The following is a 21,926-nucleotide window of genomic DNA, read 5'->3' as shown; positions in this document are numbered from 1 at the left end:
TGACAGGTGTATCCTTTAGCACTAGCGCCACCTAAGAAACCCCGTATTTCTCTTGGATTTGCTCATTTTGAACATTTAATGTACATGGGACTATTCTATATGTGGCCTTTGGTGTGACTTCTCTCATTTAGCCTAATGTCTCCAAGACTGATCTGTGTTGTAGCATGAATCACTGCTTCCTTCTCTCTCATGTCTGAATAGTATTCAGTTGTCTGAATATACCACATTTTATTTATCCATTAATTAATCAATAGAAAATTGTAATCTTTCCCCTCTTTGGTTATCATGAATAATGCTGCTATATTAAAAAAAAACAAACAGTAACTGAGCCTCAACCTAAAGGCTATACCTTAAACAAAAAATGAACTCAAAATGCATCAGAAACCTAAAAGTATACAGTTATAGAACTTTTAAAGTAAACATGGAGAAAACATTTGTAACCTAGGTTTAATCAGAGAGTTCTTATTCGCCCAGAACATGATCCATAAAAACCTCTTATCTACAGTCACTATAGCACAATCCAGGGGTTTGTTTGTTTTTTGTTTGGTTGTAGGGGAAGGATTCTGAGTTTTCCAGTTTTATGATTGTCTTTTACCCTATAGCTTCCCTGGTGTCTCAGACGGTAAAGAATCTGCCTACTATCAGGAGACCCAGGTTTGATCCCTGGGTTGCGAAGATCCCCTGGAGAAGAGAATGGCAACCCTCTCCAGTATTCTTGCCTGGAGAATTCCATGGACAGAGGAGCCTGGCAAGCTACAGTCCATGAGCTTGCAAGAGTCAGACAGGACTGAGTGACTAACAATTTACCCTAGAGTACCCTAAATTTGCCTTCTAATTTTTCTTTTCCTTTACACAATTCTATTGCCAAGAGCATTTCTACCTTCCTTTTTGACCTTTTTTTCTCCCTTGGAGGCTTTGTGTTTTCAAGTCCCCTTTAAATCTCTCCTAAATGTTTTAAGCATTATCTCCTCTTTTAACATTTTAACCAGTACCTCCTCCTTTGAATCTATCGACTTAAAAAAATCTCTTCTCTGTAGATTATGCCCTGATTTGTCCAGATACTTTCTCAGTATTTTCAGATTTAGGATAGATTTAATATTTTTGGTGGTCATTGCAAGTAAATAAAAGTAATGTGGCTACGAACATTCATATACAAGTTGTTTTGTGGGCATGTATTATCACAAAATCCCATGGACAGAGGAGCCTGGTAAGCGGCAGTCCATGGGGTCGCTAACAGTTGGACACGACTGAGTGACTTCACTTTCACTTTTCACTTTCATGCATTGGAGAAAGAAATGGCAGCCCACTCCAGTGTTCTTGCCTGGAGAATCCCAGGGATGGGGGAGCCTGGTGGGCTGCCGTCTATGGGGTCGCACAGAGTCGGACACGACTGAAGCGACTTAGCAGCAGCAGCATTATCATTTCGGGCTTCCCTGGTGGCTCAATGGGTAAAGAATCCACCTGCCAATGCAGGAAGTGTAGGTTTGATCCCTGGGTAGAGAAGATCCCCAGGAGGAGGGCATGACAACCCACTCCAGTATTCTTGCCTGGAGAATCCTGTGGACAGAGGAGCCTGGCAGGCTTCAGTCCTGGCAGGGTCACAAAGAGTTGGACACGATTGAGTGACTAAGCATGCGCATTACCATTTCTCTCGGGCATATACCCAGGATTGGAATTGCTGCGTCAACTGGCGATTCTGTGTTTAACACTTGGGAGAACTACCAAATTGTTTTCCAATCTGGTCTCACCGTTTTACCTTCCCTCCAGCCAAGGATGAAGGCTCCAAGTTCTCATCCTCACCAGCGATTGTCAGAGCCTGTCTTTTTATTACAGCCATCCCAGAGGCTGTGCAGTGATAACCATGGTTTGGATTTCTGTTTCCCTGATGGCTAATGAATTGAGGCATCTTTTCGTGTGCTTATTAGCTGCTTGCTTATTTTCAGCACGTTTGTTGTTAACATGATACATTTGAGGTGGGGATGATAGATCTGAATATGCCCAAGGGGTGATATATGTCTTATAAAGTATGCATGTGTGTGAGTGGATGAGCCTGGACTTTGAGTTTTGTGATAAACCACATGGGTGGTTACTGAAGTTGTGCAGAGATCTGAGTTCTAGGAGAAGAAGAGCAAGGAATCCCTGAGCCTTGGGAAACATCCATACTTAGTGGGAGAGTTAAATGGGAGAAAGGGAAGAAGAAGAAAAATGATCAATAGCCAGGTATGGATCTAGGGTACCTCCTGAAAAGCAAAATTCAAATTTTAAGGAATTCTGTTAGGATCAGCAAAATATCTGAGGTCAGTGGTTTCTCTCCGAAATAGAACAGTCCCCAGGAAGATTCTTTTCTGTTCCAGAACAAAGTCAGTAAGATTTCATCAGGTTTTGTTATTTAAAAAAAAAAAACAACTATTTTTATTCTCCTTAGGGTATTATTACCCAGTGCTTCTGACATCAGACTGCTAGACTGCTTTTATTAAAACCAGTGAAATACCTTAGAGATTCAGAATGTAGAGTTGTTTTCCCTTATAATTTTTCAGGCCAGGAAAATAGTCATAGTTTAATGGGAGACCTGATTGTTGGTTCTAAAATTTTTCAGGGTCCACAGCCTTAACTGCCCCCCATGTGTTCTCTTTGTACCTTCATGTCCAATTTCTTGACCTTAATTTTGCTCTATTTAGAGAACTCCAAAGAAAATCATGAGCACTGTCGATCTTTCTCAACTTTATACTTATCTGGTTTCTTTAGATCAAAGGTATGTAGATCAGCTCCCATTTTCATGTTGCTTAAAATAACTCAGTCTGGTTGGGTAGGTCAGTGTTTGGTTTTGATGCCAATCTTCCATTTGTGTCTGAGATCAGAGCGTTTCCTTGTATATGATGTTATCTAATCAACTCCAAATTCCTCTAAAAGGGCTCTTAGTGGTTCCTGCTTATCCCTCTTATTTCAGTGCATTTTATGCAGCTTCAGACACAACTGACACTCACCCAGGTCCATTAATGGAAAATAAAGGTCATGGCTGGGGCACCGATCATCACCTCTCCAGACTTCTGCTCAAGCTTGTGTCTGCGTATGTCAATCTTTTCCATTTTCTTCCTGATTTAGTAGAAGCAATCATAACAGAATTGGCTCTGAATGTAGGCTGCCACGCTTCTTTGATGAAATTCACCGGCAGGCAGGCAGCTGAACCTCTTGACTGAATTCACCCAAATGCATTTTCAGAGGCGAGGAGCCAGCCCAACACAGGCTCAACGGTGGAGAATTGCTCTTCTCTAGAGAATACTCCTTGGGCTGTGTCTGCTGGCAATGGTTGGTAGCTGCTCGGTACCTCGGTGATCCCTCTGCACAATCCCCCCACCCCCACCCCAGCTGGGCTGCCCTCTGCACATATGCTTGTCCATCTGATGTCCTACTGTGTGTGGTATAACAGGTCAGGAAGAGGCATGCATTTTCAAATTCCACTATCACAGCAACATCTTAATTGGGTGACTTTGGGCACATTTTACGTGCACGCTCCAGGCCTCCATTTATTCTTCGGTAAAGTGAAGACAATTAAGGAACCTGTTTCATAGGGCTGTCGTGAGAATTAATGAGATAAGCTGTAGCAAGTTCTCAGTACAATAGAAAATGCAAAATCCAGCTTGCGTTTTGTTATTTATTAGCCCCATTTGTTATTTATTCGCCCAATTGTCTGAGCCGGAAACTTGGGTCTTTATAAATATCCACTTCTCTCCTCATTCTCTGTCCCATCAGCCTCCTCTTCCTGGTCACGCTGTCATAGTCGGTCTCCGTTGTCCCCTCTATTTCCCGCTACCTTGCAGTCCCCCAGGCCCTCACCATCTCCAGGTCTGCTGGTCACCCTCCACTGCCCTGTTCCTCTTTCCACCGTCATCAGACACATCGAACTGAACACTAATTTTCTCTCTGTGAGATTTCCTTGGGGCAAATTTTGAGGCAATATATCAGTTGTAATTTTAATAAAATCCCTCTCTCCCACTTTTGATTTTCTTGGGTCTTTTTGTCACATGAAATCTCATAATCTCCAGCCTGGGGCTATATTCTTCAGTCCTGTTTGTATCAATAGGTTTGTGTATTATTTTTCTCTCTTTTTTATTATTTGAATTATGAAAGTATGACAACATATTTACAGGAGATTTGGAAAGTATAGCACAAAGTTACATATAGTTCAACTGTTTATTACAATTATACTTTAGATAAATTAAGATTTTTAGTTGAAGTTTCAATATCAATCTCTCAAATAATAGCAGAATGAATTGACAGAAAAGTGTTAATAGAATGACATAGTAGATCTGAAAAGTGCTATGAACCAATTCGACATAACTAAGATTTATACAAATTTTCACACAACAGCAAGAAACAAATTCTATTCAAGTTCCCATAGACTATAAACACTGGAGACACTGGAACATATCCAGGGATATAGAACAGTGTGCAAAAATTTTATGGTCTAAAAGTACTGAAATCATAGAGTGTCAATTCTCTTATTGCTGTGGAATTATGTTATAATCAGTATCAAAAGCTATTTGGAAAAAAACCACATATTTTGAAGTGAAATGTGGCATTTGCCCAGAGAGGTTATGCATTCTTCGAAGACATAGGACTGTTTGCGGATGATGCCTATTTGTGTGGGCGTTTGTCATTTTCCAGGGTACGTGGTGCAGGTCTGTAGATGATGTATATTTGTCCATATGCATTTTTACTGTTTCAAATACTATTTTAATTATACTCCTGCATAAAACAAGAACCATGCTATCGTAATCACATACTTATCATTACATGATAACGAATCACATGTCAGTTTCACAAAGAACATCTAAACATTAAAACACTGATTTGTTATAGAAAGCAGAGGAGGAGGAAAAAAGTGAGCCATAATTTTCATTTTTATTAAAGAGCTATCCCTCCGAGAAGAATCAAATCAGTTAATAATATTCTCAACTATTACATCCTGCAAATAATATATACCTGGGCAAGCTACACAGTCTCATGTGCTTTAGTCGTTTGTTCCTAATTACATGTTTTGGTTTCTTTTTTGATTGATTCTGTTAATATAATATAATGTTTTACATTAACACCATTACAGTGATGATCATTTATTAATTTATAGCATTGACATGCTATTAGATAAACCTAATTTTTAACTTGGAGTGGGCACCCCACTCCAGTACTCTTGCCTGGAAAATCCCATGGATGGAGGAGCCTGGTAGGCTGCAGTCCATGGGGTCGCGAACAGTTGTACATGACTGAGCGACTTCACTTTCACTTTTCACTTTCCTGCATTGGAGAAGGAAATGGCAACCCATTCCAGTGTTCTTGCCTGGAGAACGCCAGGGACGGGGGAGCCTGGTGGGCTTCCGTCTCTGGGGTCACACAGAGTCGGACACGACTGACATGACTTAGCAGCAGCAATTTTTAACTAAATAGTAAAGCCTTGATTTAATGAACAATGACAGATACATTATTCTTTTACAAAGAAATTTTGCTGTTTCCCCATCTCCTTAAAGTGAAAGGGTTAGTTGCTCAGTTGTGTCTGACTCTTAGCGGTCCCATGGACTGTAGCCTGCCAGGCTCCTCTGTCCATGAAATCCTCCAGGCAAAAATACTGAGTTGGTAGTCATTCTCTTCTCTAGGAGATCTTCCCAACCCAGGGACTGAACCTGCGTCTCCTACATTGCAGGCAGATTCTCTACTATCTGAGCTGCCAGGGAAGCCCATCCCCATGAGTTAAACCCAAATCCCCATAGCCTGGCACCCAAGAGGAACCTACTAATCCAACTTCCTCCTTCCTTGCTCCGCTAACCAGGACCTTGCCCTCTAGTTTCCTTTCCTGTTTTTTTAATTTTTTCTTCACCCATTTAACCACATCACATTTTCCCATGCCTTTAAAAGCCCTCTTTTAATAGCTGCATAATAATCTATCATATTGTTAGGCCATAATTTATATAACATCCTCCTATTATTGATCATTAAGATAGTTCCAATGATCTAATATTATGAATAATGTTATAAAGAGCATCACTGTTCATTAATTTTTTTTGCCTACAGTAATAGGTAATTTTTCGGAGTAACTTATTGATGACCTGAAAATGGGCTTAAAGTAGCAGTGAGCAGTGACTCCTGTCCAGTGTAGACAGCAGACAGCAAAGCCCCCACATGGGGAAGCGGCGGAGCTGGGGGCGGGGCAAGGGAAGACGAGGACAACCGTGTTGCTCACTGAGCTCCCTTCCGTCATTCTGCCTTCTCGTGCCCCAGCCCAGAAGCTGACTTGTCCTCTGCAGATTCTTTACCATCTGAGCCACCAGGGCAGCCCGCTTACCAGTCACTCTGGAAATACACCTGGGTTTGGAGTGGCTGAATGACCATCATAATGCGGCTGGAGCTTTTGAGAAAGTCCACCTGAGGGCCTGGTACCTCCGCCCTTTCCTCTCTGACTTTAATCGACACCTTTCTACTTTAGTGAGTCTCTCCTTCCTTCTTCCTGCCTCCCTGCCTTCCTCTCTTTCAGCAAACATACACTGTGGGCCAGGTATGTGTTTCCTAGTGTGTTAGAGGGACCCAGAGGTCAACAGGACTGGGCCCCATCCTAAAGGAGTGACCCTCATCATTTGTCATGCACAGGACACAGAGACAAGAATTGGACGCCTGTCCCTAATTGCACTGCTCATGTCAATGACTCCCTGCTCTTCCTTGAGCTTGTATGGCCCTATTTTCTCTAAATTTAGGGTAGAGACATTGTTAACACCCAGACTCCTCCGCTTACACTACCCTAACATATGAACATGCACAAGTTATATTTCTCTAACATGCTCTCAGCTTCCAGATGAAAACTACTTCATCATTGCCACTACTGGCATCATTATTAACAATCTATTAATAATCCAACAACAATATCCATATGACAGCAGCAGAGTATTCCCTGTGCCACTCCACACAACAGTTATTGTTTTATCTCTTCTTATTATTTCTCCACCATCACCCAGGGGCTGCTCAGAAAATTAAAATCCAATAATAAGAATGGAGAATAATTAAAATAACACCAAGAACAATACGAATGAGATGACAAATACTGAGAGAGCTAAGAAAATTCAACCAAGGGGCTAAGTTCCCTGTGAAAGGTGCTAATAAGATTGACCAGGGATATGTGACAAAATCCTCCCAGAGAGCTTGAAAATTCTTGGCTTCTTACTCAGTGGCCTTTTTGCCACCAAGGTCTCAAGAGGTGCTAGGATGTATAACACTTATTTAGCTGATCCTGCCAAAAATGTGCTGCAAAGGCGAAAAAAAAAGATCAAGAAAAGGAAGGACAACTCTTTCATTACGAGAGCCACACTGAAGAATATTTCCCCTCTGGCTAGACACTGGCAAGACTCCCAGGCTCTCTCCCAGCTGTCTAGTTCCTGTGAACACTTTGCAGGGCTGATGGGGGATTTTACACTGTATTTCCCACCATGTTCTGTGCACCCTTATTGAATCTGACCCTCAGTTTCTCCATCTGAGAAATCGATGCTATTACTAGGCATACAACTCATGAGAAAAGTTGGGTAAAATGAATGTTTCTAAATGAAACATACTATAGTAACACAACAGTCATTTTGATGAAGCACCTGGGTATTGAAAGTCCGAGGGAATGGCAATTTACTGTTTGAAACAAAATCAGGAGGAAAAAAAAAATAAACAGAATAGTCAAGTCCTGTTTTGTGTGTCCTGTGGCAAGGTGTTTTGGAGAAGGCAATGGCACCCCACTCCAGTACTCTTGCCTGGAAAATCCCAAGGACAGAGGAGCCTGGTAGGCTGCGGTCCATGGGGTCGAAAAGAGTTGGACACGACTGAGCGACTTCCCTTTCACTTTTCACTTTCATGCATTGGAGAAGGAAATGGCAACCCATTCCAGTGTTCTTGCCTGGAGAATCCCAGGGACGGGGGAGCCTGGTGGGCTGCCATCTATGGGGTCACACAGAGTCGGACACGACTGAAGTGACTTAGCAGCAGCAGCAGTGGTGAGGTGTTTGGCTTTGAACACCTTTAAAGTTTTACCTTTAACTGACCCTCAGTCATGGCTGCGTTCACCTGGTGCTTGCCAGTTTCTCTGAGGGCTTCTGTGTTCTGTAACACAGGTGTTCCTTCTGTTACTTTTATGACAAAGATGAACGTTGCCAGGCCATGCACATGTTGGTGAGAGAGCCCTGGAGTGGTGGGGGTCAGAGACCTTGGCCACACCCCAGGTTTTCCATTCTAGACAAACATCCTTGGGTACGGTTGAGTCTGTCTGTGTAAACACTCAAAGCAGCAGTTGTCGTTGGTTGGTCTCTAAGCTGTATCCAACTCTTTGCCACTCCGTGGACTGTAGCCCGCCAGGCTCCTCTGTCCATGGGATTCTCCAGGCAAGAATACTGGAGTGGGTTGCCATTTCCTTCTCCAGGGGATCTTCCTGACTCAGGGATTGAATCCATGTCTCCTGCATTGCAGGCGTATTTTTTACCACTGAGCCACCAGGGAAACCCCAAAGCAGTAGAATCCTCCACAAATTTCACTTCCTTGTGTCTCAGTTTTGTAACATACCAAAAAAAAAAAAAAAAAAAAAGAAAAAATTAAAAAGTAGGGCATTGGAGAAGCTGTTCCTCTCAACACTGATTTAATTCCCACTATTTCAAAAGGAAGAAATGGATCTAGGAAAGATGCCTTGTCCTCAGTCAGATGCCTCAATCTGATGCTGGAAATCTACAACCCTGGGCAGCCAGTCCTAGATTCCAGAGCTGTTTCCGCATGGCAGAAGCTGCTTAGTATCCAACAGGCCATGGGAATAGTCTGCCTCTCCTTTACCTACTCACCCACCTTTATCTGTCCTCCACCCGTCTGCCAGGTCTATTCCACTGCCTAAACCTTCCAAAGTCCTCAGCAGATGCATTCGGTTAGGCAGCTCTGGAAGTGGCATTGTCTGCCCAAGACAAAGTCTGCTCTGCTTAGGAAGCTCTGAAGCACATGGGAGGGTCCGGGCAGCTCCGCCCACTGCCTGCTCTGGCTCCTCCTAACATCAGTCAGTCCAGTGTTGGCTGCTCCCGAGAAATGGATCTCACTTTTTGTTCCATCTCATTTGACACTTTATCAGCTGGAGATGACAGGAAGCCAGTGATCTGTCAGCTCCCAAGATACGTAACATATCTGCTGAACACTGTTTACTCCCTGGCAAGGCAGCCCAGGACACAACAAAGATGAAAGAAAGAGGTAGATGATCAGCTTAACTCTAGGTCGTTACAGCCCTGCAAAAATCCCCCTGGCTTCTCCTTGGGCAGCACAGGGGAGGAGAAAAGAGGGAGGAAGAGATGAGGGGGGAGAGGATCGGCATCCCTGCTTCTGTCCTGGAAGGAAGTTCATCCGTCTCAGCTGAGAATTCAGTGCGGACCCATCATATCCTCATGTGCTATTGAGACATGGCTTAACTTTATAAATAAGCCATTATTTCTGTGCAGGGACCACTGCCATGGCAAGAACCCCACACATAATAACTGTCCTCGGGGAGCTTAAAATTATACCTGCTCCTTCAAATGCATGAGCGTGCTCTACCTTCAGAATTTAGAAAGTTGACATCCTGTGAATGTCAAGCTGTCAGGCTAATGGTGTCAAGGGGAGGAGGGCAGGAATGGACACTCATTGGGTTCTGATGTGTTGATATCTGGCACTAGATAAGGTATCCTCTTAAATATGGCAGCTCACATAAGAGGGGGCCATTGGTCACGTGGGATGAGCCCCACCCACTTTGTGCAATGAGGGCTAAGAAAAGGCAGTTGGGAAGATTCTAGGTGGACTGGAAGGGGAGGGGCATATCACAGGAGCACAGGAGCTGGACTAGGGGGGAGGGTCTCACCCCTTTATCTGAGGACTTACTCCAGGCTGACCACAAACAGCCCGCATCAAGGAGAATCTCTGTTCTGAAGTTCAATTAGCCTGCTTGTTCCGCTCTGCGTCTCAGCAGAAAACCCATTCATGCTATTTGTTTTTACTGCCCCTCTGTTTTTGTCTGGTATAAACTGTGTTGATTTTTTCAGCGTTTTCTTATTTGTTATTTCATTTGCCCTCCAGAACTCAGAAAAGAGCATCAGACCTCATTTTCCTTCTCCCTTCCTGATCCTGGGGAAGATGAATGCATCTGGTTTGATGATGTCTGTGCTCTCTGCTCCCTTTCCCCTTTGTCTTTCTCTTTTATGCCTCCTCCCCCTCCCTTCCTTTGGCTTCCGCAAATTTCTTCCGCTTAGAATCTGATTCTTGGTTGCTGCCCTCGAGTGAGGCAGGGAGGTGTGGGGGGAGTTCCCATTCTTCTCAAACTCTGTCGGAAATATTAATGCCCAGTACAAGGCTGACACCCCAGGGCCCGGGGTTGTATCTGCTGCATTTTCTCTTTCTTGTCAGTTTCAGGAGTTATATGGTTTATTTTTTGATATGAAAATTAATTTCTGGAAAAGACAATATATGCCTGTGCAGGGGCCAAATTTGTGTTTTCTCACCGCATGGCTGTAATTCCACTATAGCTCAAACCGACTCTCTCATCCTCAGGGCATTTTCCCCTCTCCATGGTCCTGAGGCTGCAGGGGTGGCCTGGAGCAGCAGATTTCATATGGCAATGGTGCAAGGGGTTTTGCCCATGGATGGGCTGGGTTAGTCATCATTTCCAGATCTCTCCCCTCAAATTCTTCCTCTGGGTGGACATGTCCAATCCATACAAACACAGACGAAGCTGGGGCTCAGGTCCCCAGCACAGTGAGGAGGTTGGGGCAGGTGGGTGGCGATGGAGGTTCCCTTTGTCCTGTTTGTTGCAAGCATTTCAGTCCTGTGCTTTGAGATGTCGACAACAAGAAGGGTTTGATACATTTCTCCTGGTCCCTGCACATTGCCTGTGACCACCCTGCCTTCCAAAAGCCTGTGTTCACCTGCTAAGAATGGTCACTGTGAATTAGTATCAAGGTAAGAACTTGTGAACTAGGGCAGAACCAACAAGACATTTTCCAGAGTAATGAAAGTGAAGTGACTTTTATGTTGTATTCAATATCGTGACTTCTAGAGGAATTTCCAGGAAAACCATGGCCTTTCTTCATACCCCGACTCCCACAGCTAATTCTAATTCTGCTTACACACACACACACACACACACACACACACACACATATACACATACACACACACATATATATATGTAGCTGTACCACTGTTTGGTATAATTAGATATATGGTCCTCAGGTGGACATCTAGTCTTGCCTATAAGCCATGTATCACTCCCCAAAGAAGCCTATTTGATTGTGACACCTACAAGGTGAATACAAACTATTTATTCACACTGTAGCTAGCATTCCTCCAAAATCCCCATAATATGTTGGGTCTGAATGATTTGTGTATGGAGAGAGGGTTGTTCAGACATACTTTATACATTGGAAAGTCAACCCGGGAGGTGTAGACAACTCTCATTAAGTGAGCCAAGGCTCAAAATGAGATTACCTGTTCTTTCAGATTGAACTGGGGGCCGAGGGATGTGGGCTCTGATCTCTCCAGTGCTGTCATTGGTCCCCAGTGGCTATTTCTCTTTTTTCCATCTGCCAAGTGAGGTGAGGTACCAGTCGCTTTCCACACACCCTGCTCACAGTGACATCTTAAAGATGATTGAGAATCAGTGACTCCCAGGTGGAAAAAACTCTTTCTCACACCCCTACTCCATCACTAAAAAATTATTATTATCATTTTTTAATGAATCAAATTATGGTTGGATGGCTTTTGAGAAGTCAAAACAGCATACATTTTTGGAGTGGAATAAACATAAAGGATGGGTTTTGGAATCAAGCAATTTAAGATTTGAAGCCCAAACTTATCACTTACTATAGTGATGGGCAAGTTACTCAGCCTCTGGGAGCTTTATTTTCCCACTGAAAAAGTGGGGGTAACAGTGTCATCTATGGAAAGTTTCAAGGATAAGTACATCTTTCTTACATCAGTACTCTTTCAGCACCGAGAGAAAGAATTCCATGTTCAAGTGGCTTTGTGACTGCAAGGAACCTCTTACCACCACACACTGGTTGCAGTTCGCCTGTACCTCTTCTGTCACTGCTGATGCCTCAGAAGCTTCCAGAATCCAGTGAGCTCAGCGCCATGTAACCGAGCAATGTCCTGTGCGGAACCCTGTTCTGTGCCTCCCGGTCCAGGGCAGGAAGCCACTGCTCGTCACTCAAGGGCTCTGCTCCTGGCTAGAGTCCCCATGTCTGTCCCCAGGAGAGGAGGAGCATAACAGTGCAACAGTAGGTCTCAGATGGGAGAATGCAGTTGCCCAAGGATGCCTGAGATTCTGGTTTCTCTTCACTCCTCAGTACAGACAGACACCCAGCACCAGCTAAAGGTGAACACTCTGCAAAAAACCCCAGTGAAGGGCTCAGGTGTATGGGAAACACCAGGAATGAGGAGGGAGCTAAACGCCCAGCCCTGAGACCCAGGAGTGCGATTATCTGACAGTTTGGCTTAATGGAAAAATCGATGGTTTGGGAGGTGCCTCTGGGTTTGAAGCCTCCTTCTGACAGGCTCCTGAGCACAGTGCTGAGTCAGCGGCCTTCTTCACAGACTCCCAGCTTTCTTCTTGACAAGTTCAGACTAATAGTTCCCTCACGAGGCTATAGGGTGAGTGTTCAAACCCCACCCTAGCCAGTGAGCACCTCCAGGTCTCTGGGAAAGCTGCTTACAGCTGTCTGCCTCTGTTTCCACATCTGTGAAAAGAAGACGATATTTCTTGCCTGTCTTGCGGGGCATGGTAGGGAATCAACTGTATGATGTTCCCAGGAACCCTAGGGTGCCCAGCACCTGAACTCATGAACAGTCCACAAGTACACCCCCTTTAAGTGGCAATTATAGATGCTATCATTTTATTGATTTTAGCTTATTATACACAAGACTAGATAACCGTGCATGCTGTTGCCCAGCAGTGACCAAGCACCCCATGGACCATGGCCTGCCAGTCTCCTCTGTCCATGGGATTTCCCAGGCAAGAATACTGGACTAGGTTGCCATTTCCTCCTCCAGGGGATCTTCCCGTCGTAGGGATCAAACCGCGTCTCCCATGTCTCCCTCATTAGCAGGCAAATTCTTTACCACTGTGCCACCTGGGAGGCCCAGACCAGATAATACTTACCTACAAATTGGACTAGGTGAGGACAGCAGTTGAACCAAGTGTGTGCTTTTAAATGGCTCATACTAGGTAAAATTTCTAGAAAATTTTTATTTTCTGAATTTTTTTCTTGATTCTGGAGTTTCCTTCCTTAAATTCATGATTCTGAATCTCCCTCCCTCTCTCTCCGTCCTCCATGCAGTAAAACAGAGCTGCAGGCAGTCAATTTCGAGTCAGTGGGCTGTGGAAAGCAGTTAGAATAATAGTTTATTGACCCTGAATGTGGCAGCTGGAACTGAGGGCAGGCTAGTCTCGGGCGCAGTGTAATTGTCATGAGGGAAGTTTGATCATCTTTGATCATGTCAGCGACCTTTAAGAAACAGGATGTTTGCAGAGGAACGTGGTGAGCACAGCCAGAGACCAGGGAGACAGCCTCCCCAGAGAAGGAGGGGCTTGGGTGGAGTGTAGGCAGGTGGGTCACAGGGGTGGCAGCTTGCTGTCTGCACCTGCGCATTGACCTTGCCTCCCCTGCTTTGGATGTCTGAGCGCTGAGCGATGACTGGTGCTCTGAGTCCCACTGGTGATGCTAAACCCCAGTTTCAACGTGTCAGAGCCACAGAAGGACTCTCTGCTTTTGGGATCATCGTTTGCAACTGGGATTGTCCCTAAATACTGACTGGCCTGCTTCTTTCACTGAGATGATCACGAACCTTTTAACGGAAACATAATTAGGAAGTAAAATACAGTTAAGCTAATTTAATATTTCAGTATTACAAACAAACTTTTTGCAAGCATAATTTCAAATAAGGGAGATAATTGAAGAAACTCAAAGAGACAGGAGAGCATGAGTCAGTGAATGAGTAAACGATGATTTACATTTTGCCTAATTTGTGAGCTACACAATCAAATAAGAAAACAAGACTCTATAGGCATCGAATAACATACGTTCAATAAAGACACTCAAAATGTATCAGTTCTGGGTAAAATGGGTTGTGGCCTTTAGAAAATATTTCTAAATAATATGTTACCTCATTCTCTAAGTGACATTTCTACTTAATTAGTGGTGCTTCTATGTATTCCCTTTGTGATCCTTGAGTTCAACTACCTATATTGACAAAATAAAAAAAAATAAATATATTTTTTTCCTTTTTTAAAGAAAGCACCAATACTACAAAAGAGGACATGGGTCTTTCTTGGTATCTGCCATCTGCACTGTGGCTGAAGCAATAAGCTGCCTTATATAGAAACTGGGATTGTAGCTAAAGAGCTCCCGATATTAGATATAAGGCACTTACGTTAGTTTCAAGATGTTATCAGCTCTGAGTGAAATATATGAGAGGAGGAGCATGAATTATTTCTTTTCATTTAACATCTTTTCACTAAGAGCAGGGGAAGTCCTGGCGAGCAAGCTGGTCAGGTAAAAACCAAAGTAAGGAGAACTGACTGCTCTGGGAGAAAGAGAAAAGGGGCTGCGTATTCAAGTTGAACAGAATCTAGTTGAAGGGTGAGAAGATAGAAATGAAATAATAGTTTGTTTTTCATAGCAACAATCCAGCAAGTGCACAAATTAAATTTGTATGAGCTGAATGCCTAAGTGCTGACTGTCTAAAGATATGTGTGAAGAAGCATCTCTGAAGGTTGACACAAGAGGCTGATGGATTCAACTTCACTTTTTTCAACTGTTTATGCATTTATATGAACCATCTGAGGTCTTTATGCTTGATTGTTCAGTCAATTATTGCAAGCAGGCATTTCATAAAAACCATCTCTGTCTTTTTTTCCGCACCCCCCTGCTCGTGAAGTATGCAATTGTTTCCACAAGAGCTGAGACATGGTGCTAATCTCACAGGGCACATGCAGAAGACTTAACAAGTTTATTTATTTATTTTTTTAATGAACCTTTTCCTTATTGTGTGTTTTGCTGACTACTGTTAACATTGTGTTTTTTTCACATTTTAAAACTAATGATTCTTGGTTAGGATAGATCCATGTCTGATGTCTGATAATTATTTAAGAAACAATTTTGCAGAGTTAGAAGAGAAGTAAAGATGAAGTGTGTTACGAGATTTACATTTACAAAATTTCCTTTTAAAAATCAACACTCTGTTTTCTAGAAACTAGTGATGGCAAGCTTCTGCACAAACTGTGAAACAAAATAAAACCCAACAAAACTTAAGAATAGGACCTTCCTAGTACTCTTCCTCGGAAGGGTAATTTGCTAATTTGCCATGTGGATTCTCTCTCTCTTTTTAAACTATGTCTAGTTATTTAGTTTTGGCTGCTTGGGCTACTCTCTAATTGCTGCGCATGGACTTCTCATTGCTGTGGTTTCTCTCATTTCAGAACTTGAACTCTAGGGCACATGCGCTCAGCACTTGAGAGCACAATAGTTGTGGTGAACGGGCTCGGTTGCCCCATGGCATGTGGAATCTTCCCAGAGCAGGGATCAAACCTGCGTCCCCTGCATCAGCAGGCAGATTCTCAACCACAGGCCCACCAGGGAAGTCCAGTGTGGATTTTCAGTGCATTCAGGGTCATGAATTCAATGAAACTTAGTCACCAAAGGCAGTATCCCTGCTAAATGCTTGGCCAGAAGAAAGATATGTCTGGCAGAGGACATCCCACTTCCCAGATGTATTGATATATGCAAGGCTTTGACCCTTTGCAAGGCATTGGCCCTTTACTTCCATATCTCAAGAAGAACAGGCAAGAAGCAATGAGGTTGGGAAGCTGTGTGAAACAGTAGAAACAGCTGTTCTTATTTTTCCAAAAATGTGTGCACTCTTCAGCATGAACCAGATAAACCAGAAACTTATCTAGAGTTGTTTTAACCCTGGGCAGTGCTGTTACATCGAGGACCAACTCCAGTTCCTAGACACCGTCATGTCTGCTCATCTCTGGCACCCCAACCACATACTGTTTTGTTAATCATTTCTATTTTCCTCAAGCTTTCTTGTGACTTCAATCATCTGCCTGCATTTGACTGGCTCTGAGGATGAAACCTCAATGTCTTTTTATACTGGGAGTTCTTGATGTTCCAAACTTAGCCCATTTTGGGGAAGCAAGTCTTATTCTGCCTCCTATCTTTGGAGACAACTGATTTTCTTTGTCACCTGAACCAAGCCTCTTTACCTTTCCTGATTTTCCCAACAGTGAATCAGAAGTAATTATTCCTAACCTGAAGGAGTTGTCGAGAGGATCAATTTGTTAATGTTTGTAAAGTACTTTGGATGCATAAAGTGCTAAGTATTATTAAATTCCATACGAATAAATTGAAATCTAGACTCTAAAGGGACTAAATAATTGACTTTATTCTTGTGAGTTTATAATATTTCAGCAAATGTACAAAATGTGGGTATTTTTTCTATCTTACATTTGTACGGATATTATTATTGTTTGTAATACAGAACATGAAAAGCAACCCCTCCTTCCTACTCAAGTTAATAAAAACATAAAAGAAATGACTGTCATTATAAGCAAAGTGAGTGTCCCAGGGGAAATATCCCCCAGTTTCAAACGTTGCTGGCAATTTCCTCTTCCAACCGTCTATAGAAAACCTGCCCCGAAAAGGTAAGAGGAACTGAGAAGGCAATTAAGGAATTGAATATGGATTAAACAAGTAATGTTAAAAACTCAAGAATCTCCTAATTGTGGTGCTTTCTCGACTCTGAAACAGTTGGGGTAAATAAGCAAACTTAAGGTGCTTGCCCTCAAGTCCAGTTTCTTTAGGACCCAGGTACAGACTAGGGCACGGTTGCACTTTGTTCAGCCCCTGGTGATCACATGTCCCTCTGACATCACCACACTGCACTGTGCCTTCCCTGCCTGTGTTACACCAGAGCTGCTGGAGATTCCATAAATATTAGTCCACCAGGGCCACGGGCTTGCACGTGCGCTCATCTCAGGGGTAAATGCAAGCCCTGCCTGCTGACACAGTCCCTTGATGAGGATAGCTGAAGCCAGAAGCAGTCTCTGCCACTTAAAAGGGGTGATGTTCTCTTTTTAGGGGGCGCTGCTTTGAGTTTTAGCTGTGGCATGTGGGATCTCTCCATGTGGTGCCCAACTCAGTTGCCCTGGGGCATGTGGGATCTTAGTTCCTTGACCAGGGATCAAACCCATGTCCCCTGCAGGGGAAGTGCAGAATCTTAACCACTGGACCACCAGGGATGTCCATGGGGTGACTCTCTTTAAACAAACCTGGCCCACAAGGCAGAGACTTCCACTGGGGTTGTGAGGGCTTACTGATGGGTGGGGCCTCCAGAGACCACTCTGTGGCCTTAGAGCCTTGAGTGAGAATGATGACTTCTCCCATCGCCGGGGCTGTTTCCTGGAGCTGTCCTGTGGGGTGCGTAGGATTCCGCAAGAGGACGGAGCATCTGGGTCCTGCCTGCAGTTGGGGCTGGGAGGCCCATCGAGACCTGGGCGAAGGACTCTTTCCCTCAGTCTCCTCTTTCAAGCCGAGAGGGTTCCTGAAGCTACTACCCACCTTCTAGGATGAGGACAACGTGGAACAATAACTGTGAAGGCATTGGAAAGCATACGCGCCCTGTGCAAATATGATGGATCCCATGGGAAGCACCCTTTCTCCTGTGAGCAGAGTCATCTCCCTGGCTTAACAATGCCTCGGGCTTCAACACTCCATCCTCCCACTGTGGTTCACTCCTGGGGAAACTCACATCCCGACAGATAATAAGTGAAGTTTTAGCACTGAAATAAATCCCTCTCATTGGGCATAAAAAACCCCATTTTATTTATTGTTTTCTTTTAATTTCACCAAAGGAAGAATTTCAGGGGACAAAGTTCCTTCTCTTATGGGTGCCTATTTTTCTGCTTTTAGCCTGGGCTGCTGGGTGGTCCAGGGCAGGGGAGAGGGTGCTGAAAGGGGACCTAAGGGTTCCAGCGCCTGAGCCCGTGTCATCACTCATCTGAGGACATTTCATTTGCCCTTTCCAGGCGTCTTTATATCCTCCTGCTCCCATGGATAACTAGAAGGATAAAGTAAGCAGATATGATGGAGAACAGGAAAACATCTTCCCTCCAAAGGTGACTTTCAGGGTTGGAGAGATGTAATTTATTTCTCTGTGGCAACCATCAGGGACGTCGTCCAGAGCTGCTTGGTACATTTCCTGCCTGGGACTGGGGCACAGGCTGCTCTTTTCCAAGCCTGAAAAAGTGACACATTGCCCAACTGGGCGCTCTGTGTTGGTTTGTGTAGCCGAATTGGTGCGGTGGACATTTCACAGACAGGAAAGGAGGAGACCACAGAGGGGAAAAAAAAAAAAAAAGACAGCGGCTCAGGAATTCTTTCTTCATGATGCACCCAGGGTCTAAGTGGCCTTTCTCGATCCTTGTGACATAATTTTCCCCATCAAGATAAGCGTGAAGTGTGTTGGCAGTCTCCGCTGCACAGTTTGCAGTTCCAGGTTGTGCTCAGATGAATAGAACAGTGAGTTTGCAGAGACATTAATAAGCCTATGCATTTAAATAACCTTTATCTTCCAAAGAGCTCAGAGCATTATAAATGATGGGACGTTGCTTTTATTTTTTTTTTCCCTGCTTCAGACACTTAGCATTCTTATAAAACCTGAAATTTCAGTATCATCCTTCATGAGTCTAGTGTACCATCAAGAAAAAAAGACTGATAACAATGATGTCAACAAATTATTATAACAAAGACTCAGTGATACGTACAGAAAAGAGGCAGAAGACTGGAGATTAAATCTCGACGAAGTCATGGGTGTGCTACAGTATTTTTAGCCAAGTCACCTCATCTTAGACACTAAATTTTATTACCTGTAAAATTGGGATTAAAATATTTTCATCTGTAGGGTTGTGGTAAGGAAAATGATAAGATAACCTATTTCATTGTAAAGCATTACGCAAATAGAAGATGATTGCTATAAACATTTGTTAGGATCCGCTGCTGCTCCCCTTAGGCACAGTTTCCTGTTTATGTAAATACGCCGGAGGGAAACTAAGGCACAGATGGAAAATAGACTTTTTCCTACTGCAGTCTATAAACTCACAACTCCCAAAACTATTAATGCAGCCGCAACTCCTATGAGCTTAAAACTCCGTCGCCAAGATGCCGGCTGTGACTTAGAGCCCCCGCTGCAGCATCTCTTCTGAGTTCCCCTGCAAACCATGCCTCCTTCTGGATTCCTTCTTGAAGCCCCATCCTGGCCCCGCTTCTGTAGAGCAGAGTGGCCGAGTCCAGGCTTTCCGACTGTACCTCCCAGGCCTTCCTCCTATCACTCTCTCCCTTGTTGTTCCTACTATGACATCTCAGTGGAGCCCCTCCTGTGTTTCTACTAAATGCAGTAGCTTTCTCAGTGGGGCTTTCTGCCTCTTCCTCCCTCCCCAAACCACTTTCCATGATCTAGCCAGAGCTATGTAAACAAAGTGCAAAACAAACCATGTCCAGTCTCAGCGTAACCCCTCTCCCCTCCAGAGGTCCCTGCGGACCATAGGATAAGCTCAAGCTTTTCTTCAGGATGAAGAGGACACTTCATCACATGGCGTCTCAAACACAGACACTACCATACCTATCTCCCACTGGAGCTCCCAGCAACACCACGTCCGTCCTGAAAGCCCCATGCGCCTGTCCTGCCGGTGCCACTGATGCTCAGGACCTCGCCACCCCTCCCACCTCCTCTGGCAAGCCCCTCATCGTCCTGTGCTCAGGCGTGCCTGCTCCAGGACCAGCCACCCATCACCTCTGTGTCGCAGGACACCTGTCACTTCTCATGGTGACTTCAGTTACACACGACACAGCTTTCCTAGCAGAATCCACTGATGAGGGGTAAGGGGTTTCAACGCCACTGTTCACGCAGGATTAAGGTTTGTTGTTGTTTACTTGCTCAGTCACGTCTGACTGTTTGTGAACATGATTGTCGCCTTCCCTGGAGCCTTGCTCACTGCTGTACAAGTTACTGTAACAGTTGCAGGGTTCCTGGTTTTGCCCCCTGTCTTCCTCACTCTCTGCTTGGTACCTCATCTCCCTACCTGCTCGAGGCAGAGGTCCAGTGGCCTGTTACCCTTCCTTTCCTACACTCCTGCCGTCTGGTGTTAGTCCCTCAGTCGTGTCTGCCTCTTTGTGACCCCATGAACTGTAGCCCGCCAGGCTCCTCTGTCCATGGGACTCTCCAGGCGAGAATACTGGAGCGGGTTGCCATTTCCTTGTCCAGGGGATCTTTCCAACCCAGGGATCAAACCTGTGTCTCTTGCCTGGCAGGTGGATTCTTTACCACTGAGTCACCTGGGAGGACCCCAAGATTAGGGCAGCAAGGAACAAATAACGTTCACTGCTACGGTAGAGCTGTGCGTGTTTGGTCATGCAGTTATTGGACCAGCTCTGTTAAGGGCTTATGTGTGCCAGGTACTGGATTAGATTCTAATCCAGTGCAGTGTGGCTGGTGTTCTGGGGTGAATGTCCAGGGTGTGGACCATGTAGTGTATACACATGGATTCAGGCGTCCCCCTCATTCCTGAAACCTCTGAACGTGAATACTGTTAGGTAGGTGCTTAGTCAAATCCACCTCTTTACGACCCCTTGGACTGTAGCCCTCCAGGCTCCTCTGTCCATAGGATTCTCCAGGCAAGAATACTGGAGTGGGTTGCCATTCCCTTCTCCAGGGGATCTTCTCAATCCAGGTATAGAACCTGTGTCTCCTACACCGTAGGCGGATTCTTTACCATCTGAGGCACCGGGGAAGCCCCGCATCCCTAGAACCTCTGAGCGTTCCGAAAATAAGGGACCAGAGCCGCAGAGAGCGGTTCCTACCAGCAGGGGTCACTGCAGCCAACCAGACACCCAGACAGCCATCATCCAGAAGCTGGAGCTCTGCCTTGAATTAATAACATTCTAAACGTTTTCTATTTATACGTGAACATTCACATTTCTTTGCCTTTTGGGACCAGACTGGATCTATTCATTCTCCTTAATGGCTTTGTAAACACTGTGGCTTCTGTGACCCGCTCCCCTCCTCCCACCTCGCTCCCTGGCTGTGGACCGCCTCTTACTACACCCAGTGAAGAGTGATTTGATTTTGATTGTATTCATTTCCTATACGGAGAGAGGCTGTAAGTGAATCGTACATCGGTTCAAATGACTTTCTGTTTTGAGAGTGTTCCCACGGGGGTGCGATTCTTTTAATTTATTTAATCTGATGTGCTTTTTCAGAATCCCTTGCTCTTCTGCAGAACAGATGGGAGGGGATTGCGTGGTAGACTCTAGCTCTCTCTCTGCTCCCTGGGGAGACCTGGGTCCTCTGCACAAAGCTCAGGGGCTGCGTGGGGCTGTGTGCTGCCAAGGGGGCTACAGAGGGGCTTCTTCAGCAGCGTGGGGTCTTTGATCTCCACGTAAGGCCTTGCTCTTGGCCCCATCCTTATAGCCGGCCCCCATGTTTGATCTGGCTGGATAAAAAAGAGCACAGAGCCATCCATGTCCTCATCACTTAGATCCCAGAATCCTAAACCCTCTTTGGGTTTAGGAAGCATCACTGGGCACTGGGGAAGGTGTAATACACGCTGCCAACTTCATCCGCAGTGAAGTCCGTTGTGAGTATATTCATCATCAAGAGCCACTATCATCAGGAACAGAGCTTGCGAGTCATGTGAACCTGAGTTTAAACCCCAGTTTGGCTACTTCTTGAGGTGAGTTTGGGCAAAATGAAACCACAGTTCCTAGAGTTTAAGGACAGGGAAGCCTGGAGTGCTGCTGTCCGTGGGGTCACAAAGCCTCGGAGAGGACTGAGTGAGCGAGCAACAGATAGAG

General features: G+C 44.7%; 1 protein-coding gene and 1 long non-coding RNA gene across 5 annotated transcripts in view; both read left to right on the top strand.

The window, feature by feature from the left end:
• The window catches only part of LOC121817543 (uncharacterized), a 29,019-nt gene extending 8,319 nt beyond the window's left edge, over window positions 1–20,700 (top strand). Inside the window, exon 3 of the long non-coding RNA XR_009597932.1 lies at window positions 603–20,700. This is a non-coding gene — a long non-coding RNA (uncharacterized LOC121817543). The remainder of the gene's footprint in view (window positions 1–602) is intronic.
• Window positions 1–21,926, top strand: part of NTM (neurotrimin) — a 964,897-nt gene that overhangs the window by 343,731 nt on the left and 599,240 nt on the right. The window lies entirely within an intron of this gene.

Source organism: Ovis aries, chromosome 21 (genome assembly GCF_016772045.2).
Source record: "Ovis aries strain OAR_USU_Benz2616 breed Rambouillet chromosome 21, ARS-UI_Ramb_v3.0, whole genome shotgun sequence".
NCBI classification, from domain to species: domain Eukaryota; kingdom Metazoa; phylum Chordata; class Mammalia; order Artiodactyla; family Bovidae; genus Ovis; species Ovis aries.
Note: the sequence above shows the minus strand (reverse complement) of the source record. Positions and strands in the feature narration are given on the sequence as shown.